At 39.0% G+C, this 25957-nt stretch overlaps 2 protein-coding genes across 6 annotated transcripts in view; one reads left to right on the top strand and one right to left on the bottom strand.

The window, feature by feature from the left end:
- Window positions 1–25957, bottom strand: part of LOC107222725 (E3 ubiquitin-protein ligase MYCBP2) — a 163626-nt gene that overhangs the window by 73802 nt on the left and 63867 nt on the right. The window lies entirely within an intron of this gene.
- Window positions 8963–25957, top strand: part of LOC107222728 — a 69751-nt gene continuing 52756 nt past the window's right edge. Inside the window, exon 1 of the mRNA XM_046732860.1 lies at window positions 8963–9205. The gene's annotated coding sequence lies outside the window, so the exon portion shown is untranslated. The remainder of the gene's footprint in view (window positions 9206–25957) is intronic.

The raw sequence follows: 25957 nt of genomic DNA, 5'->3' as shown, positions 1-25957 counted from the left end.
AGGCGGGACTGTAAATGTTTTAACGATAATCGATAAGTGGCTCGATTTTTCACCGCGATATCATTCCCACGATCTAATTCCGCCCACTACACGTGACGCAAAGTGTTTTTTCAAACCCGGTATGTCGAAAGTCAGTCCTGCTCGCGCATAATATTGCATTTCCAAGCGCAACTCGAGAGGGGGCTTCAGAATTCGGTCATATTGAGCTTTTCAAGAGCCTTGAGAGTCACGGTTTAAGTCTCTGATATTGCTACAACGCTTTGGCGGCGGCGGCCACCGGTTCGCATGACGACGTGCCCTTTATGAGTCGGAGTCGTTATTGAGTTTCGTGGTCAGAGATGAAATATGTGATGAAAATCGAGGGGGTGAGAAAAGACGAGGGTGAAACGAAACGTATTATTTCTCTGTATACCCAGAGATATGTGAGAGAACTGCAAAGACTTCGTTCAAAGCTGCTGCTGCTGCTGCTGCTGCAGTTAAGCTGCTTCGAAATCGCGACCCTTTATAACCGATTTCACGTGAAAAAAGAAAGGGGAGAAAATATGGACTCCGTTCTGTTACAGCTGCGGCTGGTATATAGAAGCGAAAGAAAGTCGTTTCATCTACTTTCAGGACTGATGAAAGTTGGGGCGCGGTTTTTTCCCTCGGACTTGGACGACGCGTCGAGGCTTAAAGGCTGGCAACGAGACCCCGGTGAGACAGTGACGAAAGGGTTTCGGAGAAAATGTGTGTTCGCACCCCCTGAACGTACGGATAAATCTATATACAGACACACTCCTCAAACAAACACATAGGTAAAGGTGGTGGATAGGCGGTGGTGTACTGTGAGACTGGAACGTAACGAGAAAGAGAAGAAGGAGAATAAGAGGAGGGATGAAACCCTCTCGCCACTTTAAATTTAACCGGATAACAAATGACGGCTAATTTTTCAGCTTTGGACTTTCGAGCTTAAGCTCCGTTTCGCCAAATTTCCCAATGAATCACCAGGATTTAACGCCGCACTTGAACTACCTAATGGCATGCAGTGCGGCTCGGAATTCGGGCCAGCCAAAAAGCCAACCAGACACGGCCTTTTAACGTTACAGGATAGAATTAGAGGCGAGGTAATTGCCGATACGTTTATTAAAGCGTTTATATATGCCAACGGAGCGTGGATTCGACGTTGACTCGTTCGCTTTGAAATTAAAATATTTGCTCAAAACGTCTTTATTTGAGTAAAGAAACACTTTTTGGATGATTTTGTGATGTTTTGGACATGTTTAAGAAGTTGATTTTTCTTCTTTTTTGTCATAATTTGCGGTTTTCTCGTAATGTGAGAGAAATTCTGTAAAATAAATAGCGGCAATCGATTTGTCAGAAAATTTTACCCCTATTTCATATACTTGACAATTATTCAATACGCAGTATATCTCGAGAAAATCTTAAAAAATAAAAATCGAAACTGTACAAAAAACCGAATGGGTTAAGGGGATACAACAGTCAGTCTTTACTATTTTGACTATTATCAAAGCTCACGCGTCACTGATCAGATCAGATACGAAATTTATTAATATATATATATTTAAGAACGTTTTCTTTCACACAACAACGACGCCAAGAAACGTGTCTTCCTGAAAATGAATTATCACATACTGTTAGAAATACATTCACAGATCTTGTTCTCGCAAGGAACAATAAAGTTTTACGACGTCAGTGTTCGGCGTTGCATAAAGAATTTAGCTGAGTGCAAAATTTTCAGGTCAGCGCCTTCGCTTAGATTTTACAGATATTGGAGAAAGAAGAAAAAGGAAAATGACCTCTTACTCTGTCGGTAAAAAATGACTGCAGAATTCTATTAACTCGTAACCAGAAACTGCTGCTCATTTTCCAGACAGACTGTTATTATCCTTCGATATATTATTAATCAGAGTAGATCGAATGGATTGTCCTCGATTTCCTAGCTCATCGTGATTCAGAGTTGCAAAAAGCTAAGGTAGAAGAATCAAAGCAGCTGGGAAAATTCCACCCGGTGCTTTATCAACGCCGTAACAAGCTGCTGCCGCCACTGCTATATTGCTGTCTACAGGACTCTGTCCCACGCAGTCATTCCTTCGTTTTTCCCGACGCGGGTGTAATAAAATGATGATGGCAGAAGGAAGATCCTGCGAACCGCACCGTTTTCAATATAAGCTCGTCGAATGGACGACACTACGGTTAGTTTTCCCGAATTCAAGCCTCAAATCTTAGCCGGACGTAGATGAAATTGTAAAATTTGTCAATTCAAGTTGAAAATCAATACTTTTTTGACCATTTTATGACGAGATAATCAAACGTTGAGTATTAATCTAATTAATGGGTTCGTAAGCTGCGGTAGTTCTGTTGGAAATGCAAAACAAAGGGGATCGAAAATTACGAACAAGAACTCGGATAAGGATTTTACATCTTGTATCGTTTTAGAACGGTGAAAAAAAGTCTTGAATGTAACGTATTCATAACACTTGATTTAGAAGACAATTATATTCTTTAAAATCATATCCGGACAATTTTTTTGTTCTTCATTTTGTTTTTCTTCACATTGGTACTATCTTTAATTTTCAAGATTTCAATAATATTGCTTTTGATTAACAAATATATAAATACCAAATCGATTATTGAGAATAGAACGTTTGCAATGAAAAACTGACAAACCGCAGCTTGTTAATTACTTGAGATCCTTTTTATTTTATTGTTTCATTATTATTAAAATCGGCATGTACAGTTCAAGAATACGATAATTTGAAGTTTACTAATAAAATTGCTAAAAATGTATTGATTATCATCGAAACAACCTCCTCAAATTCGCGAACTGACATACGCCCTGATCCCACGTGATTCGGCGTTTTTTCCAAACGCGCTGTACTCGTTATATAGCGAGCTTAATTACTCATGAGCAGAAAAGAACTTTTTCATCTGGTAGGCGGGCCGAAAACAATATGCCGTCAAGTTTGAACAATGGCACAACTCGTTCGAACAATGGCGGAAGTGGGTGCGTTGCATGTACGTGGGGTATAATTTCTTGCAGGTTATACACCACACGTACCTATACATATACACACATAGCACCCAGAACGTGATATTGTACCTACTCGCCGAAATTTCGGGAACTATACAGCAAATTTTCTTGCCAGCGGTAGCGGCATTGTAACTCAGATCTTGCCGCTAGAATTTCCAACCAACAAAAGCTCCTCAGGAACTTTCGAACTTAAGGTCATGTAATACTCCCACCTTCACCGACCTAGAAAGCTCGCCCTTTTGCTTCCTACATTAAATTTGGACTGTTTCGTTCGTTTGCTTATTTAATACAGGAAGGAAAAGGGTGAGTTTGCTCGGTCGGTAAGGGTGGGAGTACTACATGAGGTTAATGAGCTTTAGCGATCTTGTCGTCCTCGTCGTGGCTGTTGGCTGTTAGTTTCATGTATATTGGATAGCGCAGCATCCCCGTCTTAATTGACCCCATTAGTCTCGCGTATACTCGGATGCATCGCTGCAATATCGACTAGTCCGCAAAGCATCTCAAATATTCATTTCGCACTCCACAGCCGATGGAAACCAGTCGCTTTAAAGTGCTGAATCGGTGATGAGATGACCATCGTATAGCGATGAATTTCGCGACTATGTATGTACTGTAAAAGGACACGTGTGAGCAATGCCTGAATAATGTTATTATATGGGAATGAATTCAAAGACGAACCTAGGGGAAAAATTAAAAGCTTTTTTTCGTTCCTATTCACTCCATTCTGTGTTAGTATTATATATTAAGGTAGACATGACATCTTTTCCACTTGCCTTCCCAGAGTGACGCAACAGTAGCGATACAACGAGGGCCCTGGGTCCAGATTCCTACTACCGACACTTACCGACATCTTACCCAGACGCAAACCCTTCTCTGTGGTGACCGGCATCCGGGTTAACGAAAACAGCGATTTTGACCTTCAAGTCGGTTCAACAGGGGTTGATCGCTGTGACGTCATCGCGGAGAAGGGTCCCCATATATCCGGGTAAGATATCGGTAAGTGTCGGTAGTAGGAATCTGCAACAATACTTATTTCGCAACCCTTGACGTGATTTTCATTTTCACTCACTCTGAGACCGTCGCGTTTTTCGCCAGCTCCAGACCTGCCTCCGCTGATTAATTAATCACTTGTTTGTCCAAGCCTGCCAAATTTTTTCGCACAGCTTCTTTAAATTTCACTCTCTTATGGCGAGTGTTACACTCGGGGAATAAGCGTGTGAAAAAGGGAAAGTATAATTCTTCATCTGTTTTTTACACCTAACTTTGCGGTCTCGCTTTTTAATAAAACAATTTCTCATCTTTCTTCACCCTTTATATTTTTCATTTGAGTCAAAATTTTCCCCCGAAACTTTTCAATTTTCAATTCCGGTCGGACAAAGTGGTCAGCGATCCGTGTCACGCGGTGGAAGAATATGAATATAATATATATGTACGTAATATATGTATATACATATATTATACACGAATTTATTATGAAGGCATCGAGCGTAGACCGATGAAGCGTAATTGAAATCTGCTGATCATGCGAAAAGAATCCAATCGTTAAAGTTTGATGAATTATTTCGCGACTCTGAATGCAGCGAGTGAAGCATGAAAAAAAAAATTTGCACACCGTGACGATTCAAGCATTTATGTATACAACATTAACCGATTGATCGTTAATTTTTGATGCGGCTGCAGCGAGGGAAAACGTTTTCAATATTTTATACGGCATCAACATTACAATTGAATTTTCTACAATATCTTGCTGCAAAAACGGGCTGTAATCTATTTATAATCTATTTAGGCACGCAAATATTCACCGCTACATAACTTAATATCGACAAATTGATAGATATTATATGTGTATTTAGAATTTTAAACATCGACTATTTTCCCGGTTCTATAGAATAAACCGCGGTGTGTCTATGTGTGGGTATTGGAAATTAAACACTGAAAATTCCACTGGCATATTTAAAACGCTACGCATTGTTTTCTCCTCTCCTTTTCCTTCGTTTGCCGTAAAATAGAAAATGAATTGATATATAGTGGATTAATATGAAGGAATCGGAATTCGGAGAAAGAATCTTCATAGTAATTGGGATAAAATGAAATCCGTACAGCAGGAGTGCAATTAAACCAGGATTTAAATTCAACTGACGGAGTTAATGTCGAGTGAAATTTGGTTAAATTATCTATGTCTTCAAATTTCTTCATATACGCTACAACAATTAGTAGTATACAATAATTAATCAACGCTACATGTGGTGTTTACGTGAAATGATAACGTCAAGTGACACATGGAAAGGAGGAAGCAGAAAACATAAAAGAAGAGATAAAAAAGCCCCGATTTCATATTGTCTCGATTCTCTCTGTGTACCTGCAAAACTCGGCAAAAGTTTCCTACTCGTTTTAGTAAGTAATAAAAGCCGTTTCAAAAGCGGGACGTGAAAATATGTTTTCGTCGAGCGAAACGAGGTGGTGAGCTTGGGGACCAGGACGAAGTCAACACTATTTCAAATTGTCACACTGAATAAAAAATATTCCCTGCAGCCTTTGAAAAATTTTAGGGATAATTTTATAGAGAGGCAGAGCATAATTTAACAAAAAAAAAAAAAAATTATATCCGCAACGAATAATTTTTTTAAACTGAACTTTTCACAAAAGCGTCCTTATCCGCGTTATACGTGAAAAGTTGGGCATAAATTTACATACGACAGTTTCACGGTTGTAATATTATAGGGTAGCAGATTTTTCATAAAGAGAAAATAAGAATTCCATATTACAAATTTCCATCTCCTTTGTCGATAGGAATGTGCAATAATCGTAAATTGTGTATGATTAGAGAATAATTCGTGAAAACGTATACGTATTTTATACTCATATAATGCATATTGTATGCGAAATATAAAATGTAAAATTTTATCCCTACGCCGTGTAACACTGTGTAACACGTGACGCGTGTAAAACGCGGAAGAAACGAAGAGGAAAAGAATATTCCAGTGTAAACAGCAGCTGCGTGAGGAATGATTAATCAGTATCACACGGAGGTTCTTGGAAATTAATCAAATCATGGTTAATTGACGAGGCAGCTGTAGTAGAAAATAATTCGCAAGTTAGACATAGGCGATGAGGAATTCTGACGATAATTGTTTGGCTGAAGACAACGAAGCCGAGCCTGTACAGTGACTGACTGCGGTGACAACTAGAAATTGCAGGACTGGATTGAATTTAACTGGGGGATAACAAATTGGAGGAAAGCGAATTACGCACGTGTTACGTGAAACACACACGACGCAGGGATTCAAGGCCTGTCTAAGACAGCCGAGAATGATCAGAGCCTCGGTCACGTCTCGCAAACACTTTGCTTCGATGGTCTCTCCCTCTCCCTCTCCCTCTCCCTCTCTCTCTCTCTCACTCCCACTCTCTCCGGTAAATTCCCAAACCCTAAACTTATCCCGAAACCCCTTAGGTCGAGAACGTGTCGAACCAAAAATACGAGGAAACGATAGTTGAGAAAAAAAAGTAAAAATGGAAAAGCTCGTCAAGTTCAATATGAATAAAAACATTACTTAAATACGATTGAAAAGAAAAATTGTTTCGAGACATTAGTCCGATTTTGATTTCTTTTTTTTTTTCTTTTATACTCATAAATTAATTCTTATGCGAAAATGCTGTATGATCCGATTCGTATAATTTTTTAATCAAATTTGTCGATTGGTGAAAATAACTCCGACATGTACGTAGAATCGTTGTAATTATTTATAGAAGATAAGCTTACGATTTTGAGCAACGAATATAATATTAATATATTCTCATACAAAATTAAACAAGTAAACGCAAGTACAAACAATAAGATTTTCTTGGTGTTACATATGACGAGGTGTTTATGATAAAAATTCAATGTTTCTTTAAATTTTTTCCAGTAGCAAGGTAACTTTTTATTTAAATTTAGACATATGTAACTGGATTAGTTTCAATGAGACGTTTCGACAAACTTCTGCTTTGTCATTGTTATTTTTTTTTTTTTGTTGTTTTGTTTGAAAGATGTTTGATTTATATCCATAACAGTATGATCGCAAATTTCCATGAATTACTCTCAACACCATCGCTCGATACTTTCTACAATGATGAATAATCGAGAGTCGTAATTATGAAACAGAGGAACTGCACGATCGTCGAAAAAAAATCGTGATTGATTAAAGCACTCCAGATATCATACAACAATCCTGCACACGCGAGTACGGAGTATAATAAGATATAATGTAATAACGAGCTGTATTGGTCCTCGTCTCTGACACGCGTTGTCTCTGAGAAGCGTCTCTTGACGATCAGGAGGGGGGAAAAAAATTTATTAAAAAAAATTAAAACGAATTAAAGTATAATTGAGTGGGTTCGTGTGACGTATACATATATATAAATGTGAAAATACGTGGATCACGGCACTCGAGTAACTCGCTTCTCTTACGATAGCTACACAAAGACGAGTACTTTAATCCCATCTCCCTCTTAAGCAGAGCTTCCATCCTCTCCGAGCATCAGGAATATCAGAAATAAACGTGAACGCGATTTCTTTTCCACTCGAGAAGATCAAAACGCTTTTTATGTTAGTAGGATATCAACGAGAACGTTACAAGTAATAAGTTGTACATACCGAGACAATCTCTTAAAATTTGAAAATGAACCGCGCATGCGCGTGTTTTATTGGCTGTTCGTGCAGGCTGGCCATTCCGAATTTCGGCTGTCAAACTCTTTCTGCCGGCGATGTAATCGATACGAATTTTCTAGGTTAGAATCTCGAATAATCGAGGCAGTGACTCGGAAAGGTTTGGGAAGCATTTGTTATCGGATCGGAAAGTTGATTGTTCAAAGAACGATCGGAATTTAACGCTTATGCTCTTTGAAAATTCAAACGTACACATTTTGCGTAGGTTGGCCGGCCTGCATCGCGGACAAGAATATCGCTGCGGGAAGATTTCGCCGACCAATAAGATTGAATGAGTTGGCGCATGCGCGGTTTACTTTCAAGTTTAAAAAAAAATTTGACACAAGCACCGTAGAAAATACGATACAGAAGAAAGAAAATAGGGAAGGAAGAAAGATGATGTTGATGATATTATAACCACCTTCTAGGCTGATCTGTGTTCCACTTACGACATGAAATCTCTCACACTGTGTATACAAGCATCAGACTCGATTAAAATCTGTATGAATTACATCGGATATTCCATATAAGATGGTGTAAAGTTTATGTGAATATGATATAACCAAGTTGAGAGATGGAAGAGGTATAATAAGAGAATTTATGAACTCTTTACGCACACCAACATACACATGGAAGAAAGACGCGCGGATTTTTCTTGAAACTTTCAACGATCGTCGTAAAAATTGATTGTATAGTACATTGTAATAATACTCCGAGGAAACGCCCGGCTTATTCAAATTCTGGTTTATATTACATCGAAGCTCGCGGATCGGCGATGAACTCGAAACAATTTTCGAGTAAAAGCTCATTTTCCGATCTATACAAGACTTTCGGTAAATATAAACACACATAATCGATAAAATCAGTAAATTCACGAAACTGAAAATCTTCCATCATTCGAAATTTTGATCCTTCAGATTTCTAAATTTTCTCATTTTCTTCATATCTTTACTTGAAGTTTCGCCACCAAAAAATCCGGAAGTTTTCAAAACTTTTCTCCCACACACACCTCGTATAAAACAACAGACGTAATTCGGTAGTTGGATCAGCCTAATGAAATAGCCTTACATCAGAGGATGAAAATTACATCACACTCGGCTCGAGTCGGACAAAAAGCGAGGCTGAGCCGTATAATCGAATGGAATAGTCGGGGGCCAAGGATCGCAAGGTACGGCCCTGGGCCCCCGGGGTCTGATTCCGGCAGGCATTAACCACTTGGCCAATGCCTCGCGCAGTGGAGACGTTCAGTCTGACCCAGACGCACGCGCCGTCGATCCGCGGAGCTTCGATCCTTTTCATCGATCGCGGTGAAGATCGAAGGAAGCGATGCGCGACCGCGAATTACGGAATCGTACAAGTTAAATTAACGCGATTACGGTGCAGTGAAAACTGAATGAAAGTGATTCTTTTTTTTTGGTTTTCGAGTGCCTGATCAATTTTGGATATACCTCAACTCAATTGAACGTCGATAATCGTGCGAAATTATCGAGGTAAGACGAATTGATATTTCTCGTTGTTTGTTTGTTTTTTTTTTTTGTTTTTTTATTTTCACGATGCGGAAAAATGAACGGCAATATACAATCTCTCAACAAGAATTTGATTAATTATACAAAGTTTTAAAAATCATTATACAAAGAGAAAAAAAACAACAACAGAAAAGATTATCCGTGATGTCGCAAGAAAATTTTTTAAACATAGTAGAATCTCAAAGATACGAAAACCTGTATTTTATTAAAATTGCGTTTTGACGGTTGAAATCTTTTTACCCTTGCGAGAGGAAGGTTTATTTTTTTTTTTTTTTTTTATTTATTTTTTTATTCTTCAAGGATTCGTGCCGTCAAATTTTTTTGCTCGACTCTTGAAATTCTGACTCAATTCCATGCAATGCCGCGTACATCACATACGCGTAATGCATTTAAATTATGAATAATACAAACGATATCAGAACGGACTATTTTTAATTTAACGACCGTACAAAGCTGCTGCTCCATATTCGAAACCCGCATTATCCGTGACATGCATCGTGTATAGTTTAATGACAATACGCCCGCTTTGTTTAGCTCGACGTTTCACCTTTGCATAAAGGCGGCATGATAAATTAGCAAGTAAAATGATGAAACGCTAATCATACAGTCGTCGACGCGAGGTCTCATTATATTGGATTCGTCGTAGATAGACAAACTTTTTGCTCGATTGTACACACACACACACACACACACACACACGCGTGTGTTTGTTATATCGCATATAATGGAATAGAGAATGATAGAAATTGTTTCGCAACTTTGAATATAATAATATCAAGCAAACTTGCAAACCCAACAGAGTCAGACACGGGACTTATACCTTCTGTATCCACAATGCAATACATAACTCGTTCTCATGGCAGAGTGGTTTCTATTATTAGACCAGCGAGTAACGTACAGCCGGTGACCGTCGGGGAGTTGTAACGAGGTTATAATACGTACGGATCATAAAATAGAGAATGACGTTTTAGTTTGATCGACGCTGTCGGTACCGATGCAGAATCCGTTGACGGTCCAGCGATAGGTAATAAACTAAACCGGGCATTGCCTCTGACTCGTGAGATTTGCCTGGAGCTGTCGTGTAGGAGAAACAGTCACTGTCTTGTCTGATTAACCGCGGAACACGGAATACGATTAAGAATTAAGAAAAAAAAAAAAAAACGGTAAAACGAAATGTCAACATACGAAAACGGACATCGAAAACCAATCACAATTTCTGAAATTGAAAATAATTTGTCGATTTATCGTTGCGTAGAAATTTGGGCGTTAAATTTTGCTCGTACGTTTTTTTTTTTTTTTTTATGCATATATTTTATTCGCATTGATTTTTGTTTCGTAAATCATTTTTTAAGAATAGTATTCGATTTAAACTCTTTCTAACATGTTTTTTCGTTTTTTTTTTTTCAAATTCAACAAGCCTCGGTGGAAATATCGAAGATATCAAAAATCTATTATACAACTACTGACTGCATGGACTAATTCGTTGAGTAAAAACAAATGCCCAGAATCTCGGCGAATGAATTAGAATAAAATTTCCGTACCGCATTCTGTGTTTTTCACCGGTATTTAAACGGCTTATTCAATTTCGAATGAGTCTCTTCCGGGACGGTAATTGGATTACTTTAAAAAAACAAAAACAAAAAAAAAAAAAAAAAAAAAAAAAACCTGGTAAATTGTTAAACAGATATACAACTGCGCCTGGAAAAAATTAAAAAAATTCAATACAGCGGATCCAACATGGCTGACTGAAGATATAAAAATTGATCCTATTCGCTGATATTAGATCGAGCATTTTGAATTTTGAGAATTTCTCAGATCCGACCGCAGTGTCAATTAATAAGAACTTGACCGCAAGGAAAAATGTACGATTCGAAGAGTTAAGCCACGTTATCGGGCGTGACAAAATCCGCCTATAATGATAATACAAGAAATACAAAAACGTGGAATAAAGAAGATTAAAATAGACGAATGAAGGAAAGCTGCTTCGATAGCGGGCAAAACAGCCGGCTTTGATCATTCGAGCGTGAGTAATTAATGATATCTAAAAGACTCTTGACCCGCGACGCAAAGGCGATAAGTCAGGCAGGCAGAGTGCATAGCGGGAGGTATTCGCTCGTTGAAATTGATTGGTTGATCAGAGTTGATTAGCCGAAAGCCCGACGTCCTAGATCGCTGGCTTACGCGTTGAGGCAACGCTGCGGGAAGAATCCGACATACTCGAGAACCTATCCGGACCAGCGATAGTGCCGCACTAAATAGGGTTCGATGGAACGAGAAGATGGGTTGAAAAGTTTCATCCTCCAGGAGCTCATGCTACGCGGTACGAAATACGAATAGATCAGTTCGGTCGGACCGATTCAATTAAAACTTTGCCGATTTTCCGTGTGGGCGGGATAATGAGGTTATGTCTTAATTTTTTCCCCCTCGTCTCACATCTCCAATTTTATTCTTTACTTTTCTCGATAAAGACTGTAATTTATATATATAATGAAAATTATCGCTCTAGGCGCGCACGGTTTTAACGTGGAAAGAGAGTTCGATTGTTTTAAATTTATTAACCCTTTCAATCACAGTGGGATACTCTGCGTTCTAGCCTTATCACAGTTCGTTACTAATTCTGACTTCAGATTCGTGATCAGCGACCCCAAAAACCCCCGAGCAACGAGTTTCCGTGAGAAAATAATCGAATTTTCGTTAGACTTTTCAATTTTCCATCCAACATATTAAATCCGCCATCTTGGATTTAGAAATTATCAAATTCCGACTTCAGATCTGTGATCAGCGATCCTAAAAACCCATGCGCAACGAATTTCGGTCAGAATAATAGAATTTTTATCGTTTTGTGATTTTACACCCGCCATATTGGATCTGCTATTTTGAATTTACAAATTATCAAATTCCGACTTCACATTAGTGATCAGCGATCCAAAAAACCCACGAGTATCAAGTTTCGGTCAGAATAATCGAATCTCGATAGTTTTTTCGATTTTACATCCGCCATATTGGATTTAAAAATTATCAAAATCTGATTTCAGATTCGTGATCAGCGACCCCAGAAACCCCCGGCGTGACAAAATTCGGGCCAAAATATTGATTGGAAAAATGTTTGACTGAAAGGGTTAACCTTTCATAGCCTAGTTTTTTTGGGTTTTTTTTTCAAAAACCATTATCATTATTTTTTAATTTTGGGTTCCTCGTTCGCAGAACGCCGCACGAATCTCTCGCGCTTGAAACGCATCAACAAGATTGATTTTTCGCATGCAAATGTGAAAACAGATATATTCATGCCTCAAGCATGGTGAGAGCAGCTAGTCACGCGGTATAATTGAATCTCTCTCGAGGTATATAATACGAAAAACAATGTGTCGTCGTTATTGTTTTGCGTTGCGTTTCGTACGCATCCAACAAAAAAACACTGCTTTTATACTGCAGGGAACGTTGTTAACGTTACACATATCGACGTTGTTTTCAGCAGGGTTTAAAAATTTTTATTTTTCTTTCATTATACACTCCGTGCTTTCGCGAGCGATAAAATAGCGAAAAAGAGAAGAGTGAGAAATTCAATGATAATTAATTAAACTCGAATTTACATTACGCAATATGTATAATGTATATATATATATATATTTATAATATATTTGGTCAATTAAATAGTATGAAAACTCGCGATGCTACAGATAATTGACAAAAAAAAAAATTATTTCGACGTGTTAATTGAATAGGAAAATTTCAAATTCATTTAGCGAGTACTTAAAATTAAAATTGAGAGCTAGGCTTTGGTGGGAATTTTTTTTTATATGTTCAGAGTGATGTTTCGTCTATGGAGTGAAAAAAAAAAAAAAAATAGTCGTCTCAAACGAAGCACCCTAATATATATATATATATATATAAAATATACACGCGCTTGCAGATTGCCAATTTGAACTTCAATTAATAAAATACACCACAATTATACCAGTTCACCGGAAACACGTAATTTAATAAATCGAAATGCATAGAGAATGCGATTTTATTTTTATTTTGCTTTGTTTTTCTTCTTTTTTTTCGTCCAATGAAGGAAACGAAGTCGAAGGTAGGATTGGGCTTTGATTATTATTATCATTTTCTCTCGGCTCGAAGGCAGACCACCCACCACTCGTCCATTATTCAGGGCAGAGCCTCCTTCGGCTAACACCTCAATTAATATAACATAGGATAAAATTCGATACGTTGATAATTCCGTCCACGTCTAGAATTCGATTCGGATAAATTATGTTTTTCTTTCTTTTTTCTTTTTGTTTTTTTTTTTTGTTTTCAACTTACCGTTTCTCTGTTTTCAGAGAAAAAAGGAAGTCATTGTAATCACCCTGACAATGAAAAGTTGAGTTTTCGCTAGATCTCCACGTTTTGAGATTTACAGAATCACTTTCAATTATTTTCAAATGGACGTGTGTGTAAATATGCATGCGATCAATTTTTTTGATCGACGATATTTCGAGAACGAGTTACCGGATTTCAATGATTTTGGTCTCAATCGACGCGGCTTTTACAAAATTAGAACTGATTGGATTTTGGCTTTGATCGGTTCCGTACTTTTTCAATTATTTGAATAATAAGATTCCAAAAAATCAAATAAAAATGATGATATCTTGAGAACGGATGAATGGGTTTCAATGAAAATTGATACCGCGAGGTCTTTTGGGTCGTTAATCACGAACCTAAGATCAGATTTGCGAAATTTGTAATGGTCGATCCAATATTTTCAATTAATACGGTATCCGAGAGCTTTAAAATCGTTAATCACAAATCTGAACTCGTAGTTCGAAATTCGAATTGGATATTATTCTTTTTTTCTCTCTGTAAGCTCGGAAACTGCAGTGTGAGAACAGAAGTTCAAGGACTGGCTTACGGCCAGTTAATAAAGCCGGTTAATATTAATATTTTTTCTTTGCACTCTTTGCAATTTTCCCTGCCAGAGAATTATTGAGGTTGTAATATGAAAAACGAGTTGCACAAAAATAAGTGTGAAAATTATTTGAAACTTGCAAGATACCGAAAGACCCAATTTTTTCCTCCATGTTACAAAAATGCAGAACTAGTCGAAACGCTTTATCACACGAACGTTTCGTGAATAAAAATGAATGACAAGGCGTTAAAAACGTTAAAATTATTCAACCAAATTTCAGAATTGTCTTCTCGCAGGGTGAAACAGGAAAAGAGGGAGGAGATAAATCGAGCGGTAAAACGCAGCTTTTCGAGGCGTCGCGTTGCGTCGGGACGCCGGGATTCGGTTTCCCGAAATGCTCATTGGTAGGCAGGCGTTCTCCGCAGGGGTTTACCTAGGGTGAAAAGGGTTCGTTGTGGCTTTGGATTTTAGATAGCAGTAGCTACATTGTCAGATCCGTTCCAATTACACAGTTCTAATTACAGTTTAATCCAAACCCAACGAGGCGAACGCCGTCCTACGGAAACTCGATGTATCCGCTTCTCCGCTCCGCCATACATACGAGCACAACCCCGCAAATACTTTCCAGATACACACCTACGTATACTCGGCACGCAATCGCTTTCCGCAAATGTTCATCCCCGGCGGTCAGCGAAAATCCAGAAACCCAAAAACATTCCCCAGACTCAGTTTCGGGCATTCGATTTCTTTGAAAATACGATCGTTGTTATTCATCATTGAGAGAAATTTTTAGTTACGGTTACCGCTCGGTCCTTGACTATTTTCGTTTTTACCACAATCGAAAAATATAGTTCTAGGTAGAAAATGAAAATTAGTTTTCTAGTATCCGTTGCTATTCTTTCTCGTTGCTATATTTTCTTGCAACTGTTGCGAAAATTTAACGCTCGTGCAACGATAAATTGACGTTAAAGCCTTGTTTGACTAAAAAAGTAGAGTAAACCGAAGAAACCAATTTTGCGTTGAAATTGCCAAAAAAGGATCGACGATAGCGCAAAATGTAGCTCGTTTTTCGTAATTCCAACAATATTCAAACAGTTGTTTTTTTTAACGATACCTGTTTTACTCAATTTTTCTAGTTACTGTGACAGATGAAATTTTTGTCAGCGTAGAACAATAATTACATCGAGTCCAATCTTGATACAGTAAAATATGCATACAAGAGATAAAATGTCAAGGTGATGAGAAAAAAAAAAATCTTATACTTGAATTCGCTGATTCGAATGGATGTTTAGCGAAGTTTGAATTTCGCTTTAATTCCGACTGTATACTGACATTGAAAAGACTTCGATTGGTTTGTTACCGAAAAACTCAACAACTAATTAAAAAATTAATATAAACTACAAAAGTTATGCGCAATCGGTAAATTTCGATGGAAAAATACTGAAAATATAACGAACATGTATAACAGACTTTGGACACGGACTGTACACCTTCGGGCTTTGAATATATAGTATATCAGTCCGGTATGGAAGTTGTTTCTGCTTGTGCGTACAACACACAACCCGTGCAAAATTTTGCATAAATTTATATACCTACAATACCCGGGCTGAATTGCGAGGGTAAAAAAATGATCAAGTCTAGCCGCGGGCAAATTTATTATACAGCTTGTTAACCCTTTGAGTCGCACATTATTGTGCTGATTCAACTTTTGTATCACGATAGTATTCTGCGATTTTTGGGGATGCTGGTTACGAATCTGGAATCAAATTTAAAAAATTCAAGATAGTGGATTCAGTACAGCAAAAGAAAATTTCAAATTTCATCAAATACGGTCACAAAACTGTATGCAGGAATTTTCGGGGTCACTGATTGGATTCGCCATACTGAATTTTCAAAATCTGATTTTAGATTCGTAATCAGCGAGCCCAAAAACCCCCGGACAGAGTTTTCTCTCCGGATTCGACCGAATTTGAAATTTTTCGTCCGCCGCATTGGATTTGTCATCTTGAATTTTGAAAATCCGATTTCAGATTCGCAATCAACGACCCCAAAAACTTAAAATTCATGTAAAACATGTGTACAAGTAGAGAGGTAACTTCATCGGGATTGAATTATTTCTTCAATCGTCACGATTTTTTTCAATCAATTTATTTCCAACAATAATAATTCACGTTATATCGCAACAATTATTCTCGAGTATTGAAAACTTATCGGTATACTGTCGGAAATATCAAAAAACCGCAAATAAATATATTTTCAAAGTTCTTTAAATGTACAAAAAAAAAAAAAAAATGGATATAAAATAGTTGATAAGAATACTCGCCACTATGACCCAAAGGGTTAAACTCGAGGGTGGAAAAGGCGGGCAGATACAAACAATTCAATAAACAAGTGAACGCAAAGACCAGACGAGGGTTTTTGGACAAATGCAGGCGGAATAATTGATAAATTTATTCAATTGGCAAGACGCGAAGGGTGAATTACCGTGATCGGTCTGCCTAAATGATCGATAGTCGTAGGAAAAGTCGTAAAAAACTCTCTCCTCCGACAATGACTTTGCAGTCAGGATCGCTTTCCCTATTCTCAGTTTCTACTCAGCCGACTTCCCGTCCATTCCGAGCTCTTTTCCGCTCACCAGGGTGTTTAACACACGAGGTTAGAGGGTGGTTTGGGGTTTTGGGGTTCGGGGGTCGGATGATGCAAGCAGGTCGGAAATCCATCCCCCTCCGTATGTCCTCGGTGTTCACGAGGTGAAATTCGCGAAATAGTTTCACGACGGTATTTTGATAGCGGGGGAAACTCCGAGAACACCCCGTCGAATAGACTTCCCCAAAGGCTAAGGAAGGCCTCCCCCGTAGGATCGAAGCTGCAATGGAAAGACCGTTCGTGGAATTCTTACGCATGGTTCGTTGACGACGACGGGAAAGAAAAAAAGCTCGACGATACAAAGCGTGAGACGAGTCGAATCGGTACCGGGGAACTTTTGATGAAAGTTGCCGGCCGCTTGCTCTGAGCTTGCTAAAATAATGGCGTATCATCCCCCCTCCCCCTGCCGCGAAACGATCGGAAATTGTTGAGCAAAAGTATTTGCGAATAATTTGTCGGACTTTCGAAGCAAATTGCACAGATTAACGAAATGAAAGTTTTTTTTGAGCTTCTATTGAAATACATTAATTTCGATTCTATAGATCGAATAATAAACGAAACGTATATTTCTTACTTATAAAGTTTGTTTTTGTCTTTTTTAAGTTGATAAACTTAAGTCTCGGGTGGGAGATTACGTTTGGGGTTTGATACGAGAAAGTCCGTGCGAAAAAATAGAAGAAGTAGAAAAAATATTCAGTTTTAAACTTTGCTTATCAATTCTTTTACATTCATAATTTATTATTAATTATTATTCCTGAATAAAAGTGATTTAAATGTAATACTGAAGATTGTTTGATTGATATTTAAAATAAATGTTTGAGGAAATAAGTGGTTTCTCTTGAAATTCGAAATATTTTTCTGCTGTCTAAAAAAGCAAACTTTATCTAATAAAACAATTTTTTCATTAATCAGTTACGCGGGAGAAATCAAAATTTGACATCTGGAACCCAGACTCAAGTTTCCCGTTAACCGTTGTAATGTGTCAGACTTTCGTGGTAAATTATTTCTCGAGCTTTTCGATCGATCGACGGGAGAAGAAATATCGAAGAGGTGGGGAAAAAAAAAAAAAAAAAAAAAAGGTCTCCGAATTGAGACGTTGGACGTCGGCCATCGGCGTGTAAGTTCGCATTCCGAGTTGGCCCGCGAGACTATCGGAATACCGAAGTAGCGTCCCGCACAGCGGGAAGTTTCACCGAAACCGTGCAGGGAAAATCGCCAAAAAATTACAATTCAGTTTCACTGCTGTGCAGGCTTCTCGTGAGGGAGGAGACGGTGGGGGACCGGTTTCGCTAATACCGCCAAAAAGAAAAATAAAAAAAACAAAAAGAAGATAAAGGAGAAGAACGCGGAAGAAACCGCACGGAATTCACGGAATCCGATCCAATGCCTGACGTTCTGGCCGCAACTGCTGACGAAAAGAGAAAGAGAGAGATGGAGAGGCGTGGAAACTCAAGGAGAGAAAAAAAGAGAGAAGCGAAAAGAAGAGAACAGAGGATTCCTATAAAACATTCAGGCCCGGCAAATCCGTGAATAATGCAAACCTCGGAAATGGACCGCTTAGGCGATTTAAATCTCATAAATATATCATTCTCTCTCTCTCTCTCTCTCTCTCTCTCTCTTTCGCCAGTCGTGTAATATCCTCTCCTTTTTCACTTCTCTCTTCTTTCATCTCAATGTGTCTCTTCTTTCCATCTTTTTCTATTTTTCTTTTTTTTATCTTGTTTTATTTACCGCCAAACCGCAAGCGGAGAAAACTACATTCGTCAAGATTGCACCGCAATTTTATTCCCAGTTCCTTGGGACCACTTGTATTGAATAATACAGGTGCGAACACACAGCGTCGATGCAGTTCCTGTCTATTATTGCAAACCGGTACAAATTGGCGAAATTTGCGACTAGAGTATATGTAATTTTTAAAATAAGACGAGTTAACCCTACACGGATTAACTCGGATATAATATTCGATAGCAGAAATAAGTTTAAATATTAAGAATTATTTTTCATGAAAAAGAAGAAAAAAATTGTGATATGAAAAAAATTATGGATATCGAAGTGATAATTAAACTCAAAATTTACTAAGAATACGAAATTTCAGTCGATGAGCGTTTATTTTTTTACTTCCTTCTCGTTTCTCTCTAATTCCGTTATTCTTTTTCTACTGCCGTTTCGTGAAAAATTAAACTTTCCACACGCTTGGGACGGTGAAAAAGGACAAATCAACAACGCGAATTCGTGTTCGGTCTCAATTAGGTTCATTTCATGCCTGTAATTCGTTATTGACAAACGAACTGGAGTTTCAGCTATAAGATCGTTAGTTCAACATCAATTATTGAGTAAGTACATTCATCTTTTCTCTTTGGTTTTTCTTTTTTTTTTATTTATTACTACACAGAAAGAAAATTACCCTTAAAATGGAATTACCGGGGAACAAGTCTGACTTGTTCTGAAAAAAGGGATCAAAAAAAAAATTATCCCAAAAGGAAAGGAAAAAAAGAAAACAAAAAACAATCACTTGTATACAAATTTTACTAGCGTCGATATTTCACCGAGTCGATGAAATCCGACACAGTTTTGATTTCGAAATCCAGTCGTTACGCAGATATACGGAATTAATGGATAGATGAATAGATGGCCGGGATACATTGGAAGGGTATAAACCGAGCTTAACTATTCATCGCTGACTGAACTGAACCTGAACTACAGAAGCGAATCTGGTCCGGGTGTGTTGGGCTCTTCTATTTGCGTGGTAACTCACTTTGAGTATGATTTAGGTTCGGAAAGCAGCGGGCTGATAGAGAGAGAGAGAGAGAGAGAGAGAGAGAGAGAGAGAGAGAGAGAGAGAGGGAGGGGGGGAGGTTCGCGATGTATATCAAGATCTGTTCATCCGTAAAGTTACGCCGTTGAAATGGTTATTCCAGCAAAGAGTTTGAGTATCCATCGAAATCGATGAAATATGCAAGGAACGCGGAGCCGGAGGCTTAAAAATATGAATTACAATATTTTTCGTAGTGTTAAAAACAGCGAATTATACGATAGTGATCGTCGTACAGTACTATCCTTGTCATAATTTCTTCGTTTCAACATAAACGATTTCGCGTATCATACCAGCTGACATTTTTTTTACCCGATTGTAAAATAACGTCAATTTATTCTTCTTCCCGAAACTTTCACCCCGCTGTTGTTTAAATCCAAGGATTTTTGGGGGCAAGACGTCGTTAAAGGGAAAAGCTCTACACCGGTCCTCGGATATAGGTACCTGTAAACAATTCCACACGGAAGCTTGCCCTGGGACGACCAAGGGCGTATAATCGGACGGCCATTAGTCGGCACAACAGGGTGAATCGCCCCGGCAAACAATCGCCTTCCGACGGTCAATGTTATCGACATCCTCTGGGACACAGAGGAACACATTCGAAGGCAATAAGTTATTAGCTAAGCGGGAAAGACGTGGCGGCCCGATCGTATACTCCGCCATGTAGAATTGGTATCGCATGGGAATCGTAGGGTACCTGCTATATTGTATGGTGTCCGAACAAAACCGAATTACTACGGAATTATCATGCCTCGTGGTGAATTGATCGATTGATTGACAAAAAATAGCCGATAAGAATTGCTTCGATGGGAGCTGATAAGGAGTTACGTGAGTTTCGAAGATTCGGGAAAAGCATATTGTTTGTAATTTTTTTTTTTTTTTGATATAATAAAAGAATTACTTTTTTCAAACTTAAGGTATATGAAATAACAATGTTTGAACGATATTTCATAAAATTTTCATTCAAAAATTTTGAAATTTCAGTCGTTCAAAACTGGTTTTCGGATATCTAGTATTTCTTGCTGTGGTCAAGATGAAAGATGAAGAAAGCTTTTCTGTAAATCATTCTCTGATAAAACTATCCAGAAATTCAGTACTGTTGTTGTTGTTGTTGTTGTTATTATTATTATACATGGTTCGTACGTATGTTCATGAAAGCTCGAGTTATTTAATCCGGGAATCAAACAGAGATATAATACAGCTTTCACATGCAGAAGGAAAACGAGAAGAAGAGAGAGAGAGAGGGTTCGTAAAAACTTCCCGTACGAAATATTCCATATTTTCGCATTTCCTGTTCAAACATAATCCCGCATCGATACATAATCGGGGGAAACGTTTGAACTCCGCACGGCATGAATGAATATATGCCAGGCACCTGCGGATACGTGCAGGGCCAACAGCCCTTGTACCAGTAATAAAAAGCGAATTGCTTTCCGGCTTTTGTACCTTGGAAAAGTGAGGGGTTAGAGTAGGAAGAGAAGTAAAAGCTCTCGACTCACCATCCGAAGTCGTAACACTTTGTGGCTGCGCGATTTCTGCAATCGATGACCACCAAAGGCCGTAACGCGGGAAGTGCAGAGTCCGAAAGATGAGAGTTTCGAGTTGAGAAGATGGAAGTTGAACGTTGTTAAACCGAGCGACAAACCGCATCCGGAAACAATTTACAAGCAAAGAACAATCCGTTTAAACCACCCGCTGCGTAACTTCGCGCCCTGCAATATCGCCGATGCGATATTTTAGCCCGCGATTCAGGTATGCGTGATATTAGTACCAAGCAGTGTGAAAAAGCATCATGTGATATAACGGAGAATGAGTAAAAGGAAAAAGTAGCGTGCGGGAATTCCTCCGGAGAGTTGGCGAACTGCTGCACCGGCGGTTGTGTGGGATGAAATTTCTATATTGCTACGGTTAAAAACTACGCCCATCGGTCAGTGCACTGGAATCGATAACGGGATTCCGGATGGGGGGGGAGTCACGATTTTAGTATACCAAGGTAGAAGGGATGGGGGAGCAGCGTTACTCGTGTCATGGCTTTGAGGGTGCTCGCGTCATTGTACCTCCATGCACGGTTACTGTGCGAGAGAAAGAGTAGGTATAAGAATTTTCTACCCTTCACGGTGCAAAGTAGCCATGAAAATTACATTCTTCGAAGAAACACGGTGCATCCGAGGCAACGCGACGGGAAGAATCTCGCAGTTGCCTTGCATCTTGGATTAAATTCTTCAAGTGACGGAGAGTAAGAGAGAGAGAGAGAGAGAGAGAAGGAGAAGGAGATGGTTAGAAAAAGAAAGAAGAACGTCTTTTCAAACCGGTAAGAATGCTGCGGATGTTCTAGGTCAGAACTGGGTTACATGCGATGTAGGAACAAGTTGGCAAGAGTATGGAGACAAAGTATACAAAGGATGTCGACCGTTCGAACTTTGTGACGAATTCATTCGGATTCACTTTTTCCCGCCATGCAGGAAATCAGAGACGAAAATGTGGACCTCTGGCACCATTTTTCTTCTCCTTTTCACGTACGTGCGCATTTCCATAAGCTTGCAATAGGCAAACGCTAGCACTTGATAGATAAAAAAAATTTTGAAAAGAAAGTCTGAACCTAAGTCTGGAGCGGCGATCAATAAACACGGTTAGATAAATAATTCGTTTCACTTCGTTTGTCGGTTTTCTCTTTGAGGTAATGTTTGCGACTCTTTGAAGGCTGTAACGGTGTGCGTTTTACCTGAGTACGGGTCACATATAAAGTGTACCAGTTCTTTCCGATGGTGACGGTGTCACTGCACCTGCGCCACCACCTCCACCTGCTTCACGTAACCTTTGGAACATGCATGCTGGGCCAAACTGTGCCAGCCATGCGGTCCCCCTTCCAATCGCACTTCTACATCGACAAGGTGACATTTTTGCAGTAACACTTGTGGCGCGTCATTTGATAAACTCACCGCCAGATTAAAGGATCTGAAGTGAACAAGCTTCGACAAAAGGCACCGATCGGTAACAAAAGTCAGCGAGATTTTGATCGCGAATCATTTTACATTGGAAACTTATCACATGGTTTGATTCGAGGTCATTTTTCTGAGGATTTAGAATGGTTGAAACCTCTGTAATCTCGTGTTTTCTTAAAAAAGAGAGAGATTCGTCTTCCGCCAATTCGGAAACCAGAGAATGAAGTACATACCTAACGAGGAGTAAATAGCTCTATGAAGACTGCGCCGAATGAAAGGAGCACAAGAAACTAGTCATGGTAAGTACCTATTCGGGAACATTTTCAACCGAACATGACTGCAGAGGGTGGCTTGGATGCGGTTAGGCGACGCAGTTGAAGCGGTGGATTTTCTCGTTCGTCCTTGTTTGGTGTAGAGCGTATAATATGGGAAGAGAGCGGGTTTATGGGAAAACTTTCGGTCCCGTCATAAAGTTCATAAACAGAGTTACCTGGCGTTGGTTGTGGCCACCCCGACGTCGCTCTTACTCAGTTAAACAACTAACTGTGAAACTTGACTCGCTTGAGACTTGGGCTCTATTTACTTACGACGTCGCTTCTGCTGCTTATGGTGGTGGTGCTATGCCGTTGCAGGAACAATGCAGCCGCGTAAGATGCGCGTCTTTGATTATCTGCTTGGTGCAACAAATGTCATTCTCTTAGCCGAGATAACTCTGAGTAGTAATACAGGACCGGTCCTGCATACAGATTCTTATACCGACATTAAAAGTCTCGGTAACATGTCGGTAACATGTCGGTAAAGGGATCTGTTCCCAGAATCGGTCTTGTGTTGCTACTATTCTGCATCAAAAAATAACGATAACAACGGATCGAAAGTCACGGCTGTGATTTTATTATATGATGTATAATTACGGACCGAAGAAAAAGACGAAGAAGAAGGAGAAGCGGAGTCTGGCTTTATTCTGTAAAATTCTCAATCGGACTTGGCACACAAATCATTCACTTTCCCCCTCTTTTACATAGGTATGTGTCTCCCTGTCTCAAACTTGGTAAAAGTTGGCTTCAACTACGCTGAGAATGGTATATACCTTTGTATAAAGAACGTGATCTTCGGCATTCGTTTGAGCGTAAAATTACAATGATAAAGGACTCCGCTACCCGGATACTTATACACTTCTTTCTCTTCTTTTTCTGGCATCTTTAGCTTCCTATTTTTCTTCGAGTTTCTAATCCCGTCCATACATATGATATGCTTGAAGTTAAAATCCAAAGATTTTCGGCTCCGAAAAGAGATCCGAATAAACTAGAATCCTTATAATCCTCTACGCTGTCGTTTTAAGACAAAATTGAACGACGCACCGATACAGATTTATTTTTTTTTCTTCTACTTTTACTTCTTCTATACCTTTTGTCTCTCATATAGGTTATTTATTGACCTCCATTTTACTAGAATGATCCCATTTCTCCGCTCCCCGTGTATATCTACCAAAGTTTTATAGGTGGATCGGGGGGAATACAAAACAGGCCTTGGATAGCTTTATGTTAGTAATTCTGTCACGAGCTCTGAACCAAGAAAATAAAAATATTAAGTTATGCAATATACCTACATGATTTCTAGACCATAGACTACCGTAACCGGCTCTCATTGTTTCGTCTAGATTTTGTTCGTGTTCAAAAACCTTGCATGATCCATCTAAATAGAAATGAAAAACGAGCTTCCACCATCCCAACTACAAATAAAATAAGGGGGGAAACTCGTTCCTCGGATTATTTCTAACAATTGAACTACACCGGTTTTGTTACTGTTGGAAAAATCGAACCAGCATCACATGGACGATATTATATACTGCAAAGTGTATCGACAAACAGGAAGGAAACCCGACCTCGGAATTGGGGAGGGTAGGAAAGAATTCGACGAGGTCAGTGCAGCGTAGAGAGACTGCAGGTCAGTTTCATTGAATGGTACGAGTTTCCGATTCGATTCGTTTCGACTTGTTCGATTTCGTTTAGTTCAGCAGAGATCTTTGAACTGGGTCTGAGGCGAAAACGGCAGTGCCGCATATAGGGGCCAAAAAACGAACCTCGGGATAGAAAAGGGGGGAAATGAAAAGAATTAGATTGGACTCGAATTCAGTTGATTGGATCGTAGGAATTAGTTCATTACCTCTCGACTTCCCGATCCCTCCTCCCCCCTCCACGCCTTCTCGATTTTAACCCAACTCTCGTAACACTCCTAGTCTAGCATCCAACTTTCCCTCATTCCGTCCATCCACCCTATCCGTTCCTGACTGCAGTCGAGACTCCGCAAACTCTGCTGGATGGAAAATTGCACCGTCTCGAACCGCGTTAAAATGCAGAAGGTCTGTTTAAAAATTCTTGCGTCATGCGCCATCCGCAATATTGTGCGGCAGTGAAAACGGAGAAATTTTATACAACGCTTCGGTTGAGGGTAGAAAAATAGCAAAATCAAAATAAATTCGTGTAAAGATTGAAAAGAAGTAAAAGAAAAAAAGAAAAATTTATAGAGCGTGACAGTTCGAACGATTCCGTAAATCTAATCAGCGAACTGATGCCGCGGATTTTTATTTTCGACAAAGAAAATAGGGGGCGAAAATTTTATGCCTACCCTGCGAACTTCCGCGCTCAGGACAATTACTTGCTATTGTCATCCTGCAGAGTTGACGTCAATATGAAGAGGGGAAAAAATTTATTCAAGTACTCTGGGTTTGGTATATGTACATATACGTATATACACACACGTGTAGGTACATATATCCCATATATATCCTCCATAACATGTACGGACAGAAAACGGGGGTAAAACGTATTGCCGATAATTCGAGTGAGGAAATTTTCAAGTAAACGCCTAGATTAAAGTGCCACGAGTGTATACCTATACGTGTAGTCTAGAACTTCAGGTGTCTTAAGTTTCGAGCTAAGTTTTCCACGCCACTTTCAAGGAGGTTCAACAGTGCAGAGAAAAGGGAACAAGAATTCAAGAACGTATCGCGCGCCGAAGTACAGTCTCAGCGAAAATTAGTTCCCGTGAGAACAAAACAAAGAAACAAACCAACAATTACGATAGAACGGAGATTGAAAACCTGTTTTATCCAAAGTCGATCACTGCTTTCGAAGCAACAATCATTTTCCTCAACATCGAGGGAGACGAATATCAATTAAAAAACATCGCGATTATTTATATAATTTTATAGAAATCAAATTTCATATCTGATTTTATCCTAAAGATAATAAAAAACAAAGAAGACGACGAAAGGGTAACAAAAAAATTCTTTCGTATAAATATTACACAATTATTGTATGAAAGAAAAGGCGTAACTAACAATATGCAGAATTGCGTAAGGGCAGGTTAATCGAATGGAAAACTTTTCGTCCCGAAGCCGAGGATGGAAACTAATTAATTGAACAAAGTAA

The sequence above is a fragment of the Neodiprion lecontei genome, chromosome 2 (assembly GCF_021901455.1).
Source record: "Neodiprion lecontei isolate iyNeoLeco1 chromosome 2, iyNeoLeco1.1, whole genome shotgun sequence".
Lineage (NCBI taxonomy): Eukaryota > Metazoa > Arthropoda > Insecta > Hymenoptera > Diprionidae > Neodiprion > Neodiprion lecontei.
Note: the sequence above shows the minus strand (reverse complement) of the source record. Positions and strands in the feature narration are given on the sequence as shown.